Here is a 2,373-nt window from a genome sequence, read left to right on the forward strand (position 1 = left end):
GTGGGAGGTGGCTGGGAGAGAGAACACAAGCAAGAGGAGTGACAGGCAGAAAGAGAGGGAGAAGCAGACTGCCTGCCGTGCAAGGAGGCCGATGTGGGATGAGATCCCAGGTCCAGCTCACGTATGTTAACAATCTCTTCTTTCAAAGTTCACTATTAGAAAATGGAGACTTAAACCTTTTGCCTTGCAGGTATTCCCTAAATGGATAAGGTTTTGTTTTTGTTCTTTTCAAACGATTTTGTTCATGGGGTGCCTGGGTGGCTCAGTAGGTTAAACCTCTGTCTTCAGCTCAGGTCATGATCTCAGGGTCCTGGGACTGAGTCCCGCATTGGGTTCTCTGCTCAGCGGGGAGCCTGCTTTCCCCTCTCTCTCTGCCTGCCTCTGCCTGGTTGTGATCTCTCTGTCAAATAAATAAAAATCTTAAAAAAATAAATAAAAATATTTTGTTCATTTGACAGAGAAAGAATACAAACAGGCAGAGTGGCAGGCAAAGGGAGAGGGAGAATGAGGCTCTCTGTGGAGCAGGAAGCCTGATGCAGGGCTTGATCCAAGGCCCTTGGGATCAAGATCTGAGCCGAAGGCAGCCACGTAACTCACTGAGCCACCCAGGCGCCCCTAAGTGGGTAAGGTTTTAAAAATTGTTAGGTATCTTTAAAATTCAAATGGATAAAAATTACTAGAAAAATCTTGTACAAAGCCAAACCACTATTAATTTTGAAGATGAAAAAAGCAAGAAGTGTAAAAGAAAATCCCAAAACATGCAGGTCTTTAACTCATGTAAACTGTACTTTTAATATCAAAGCTCAGGATGGAAAACAAGATTTTAAAAAAGATACCATGCAGAAAATTCTATCCCACTAATACAGAAATTAGAAATCAATAAAAGAAAATTGGAAAATGCACACATTTGTGGAAATTAAGCACTGCACTCTTAACCAATGGGTCAAAGAAGAAAACAAGAGAAATTAGAAAATACTTAAAGAAAAATGGAAATAGAAACACAGCGTACCAAATTTCATGGAATACAGCAAAAGCAGTGCTAAGAAATTGACAGTTGTGAGTGCTTACATTAAAAAAGTAAGATCTCAAGTCAAACCCCTAACTTTACAACCTAAGAACCAGAAAAAGTAAACCCAAAGACACCAGATAGAATAATAAAGGTTAGAACAGAGAGACCAAGAAAACCACAAGAAAAACAAAAACAAAGGTTGGTTCTTTGAAACCAACAAATTAACAAATCTTTCTGCTAGACTAAAACCAAAAAAATTTAGTTTTTAAATGTACTAAAGCAGGGGCGCCTGGGTGGCTCAGTGGGTTGAGCTTCTGCCTTTGGCTCAGGTCATGATCTCGGGGTCCTGGGAGTGAGCCCTGCATCAAGCTCTCTGCTCAGCAGGAAGCCTGCTCCACCCACCCCCCACCCCCCCACCCCCGCACCTACTTGTGATCTCTGTCAAGTAAATAAATAAATATCTTTCAAAAATATGTACTAAATCAGATTTGAAATTACTAATTAAAAAAAAACTATTTATTTGACAGAGCAAGTGCAAGGACGAGCATGCACAAGCAGGGGGAAGGGCAGGCAGTGGGAGAGGGAGAAAGAGCCTCCCTGCTGAGCAAGGAGGCCAACGTGGGACTCAATTCCTGGCCCCTGGGATCATGACCTGAATGGAAAACAGTTAATGAGCCACCTAAGCGTCCAGTGAAATTACAGATTTTATTTCAGAAATGAAAAGACAGTATTACCATTGTACAGAAATAAAAAGGACTACGCGGTACCATGAAAAACTACGCCAATAAATCAATTAAAGTACAACTTGTTTCAGGTCACCTAAATAACTCAGTTCACAATCCCAGGGTCCTGAGATCAAGCCCCACAATCCGCCTCCCTGCTCAGCGAGGAGTCAGCTTCTCTATCTGCTGTGCCTCCCACCGACCCTCCTGCACTCGTGCTTCTCTGCCTGCCCCTTCCACTTCATACACTCATGCTTCTCCACCCTCCCCTCCTCCTCCCTTCGTGCTTCTCCGCCCCTCCCACCTCCTGCACTCGTGCTTCTCCGCCTGCCCCTCTTCCTTCCCTCGTGCTTCTCCGTCTTTCCTGCCTCTTCCCTTCATGCTTCTCAGCCTGCCCCTTCCAGTTCGTGCACTGGGGTTTCTCCGCTCTCCCCTCCTCCTGCACTCGTGCTTCTCCGCCCTTCCCATCTCCTGCGCTCCTGCTTCTCTCCCCTCCCCCTGCCTTCGTGCTTCTTGGCCTTTCCCGCCTCCTGTACTCGTGCTTCTCCACCTGCCCCTTCCCCTTCGTGCTCTCGTGCTTCTCCGCCTGCCCCTTCCCCTTCGTGCACTCGTGTTTCTCCGCCCTTCCTGCCTCCTGCACTC

The 2,373-nt window shown here is 45.9% G+C and overlaps 1 protein-coding gene across 1 annotated transcript in view; it reads right to left on the reverse strand.

The window, feature by feature from the left end:
* The window catches only part of TKTL1 (transketolase like 1), a 24,851-nt gene that overhangs the window by 20,533 nt on the left and 1,945 nt on the right, over positions 1-2,373 (reverse strand). The gene's annotated exons all lie outside the window — the stretch shown is intronic.

This window comes from Mustela nigripes, chromosome X (assembly GCF_022355385.1).
Source record: "Mustela nigripes isolate SB6536 chromosome X, MUSNIG.SB6536, whole genome shotgun sequence".
Taxonomy (NCBI): Eukaryota; Metazoa; Chordata; class Mammalia; order Carnivora; family Mustelidae; genus Mustela; species Mustela nigripes.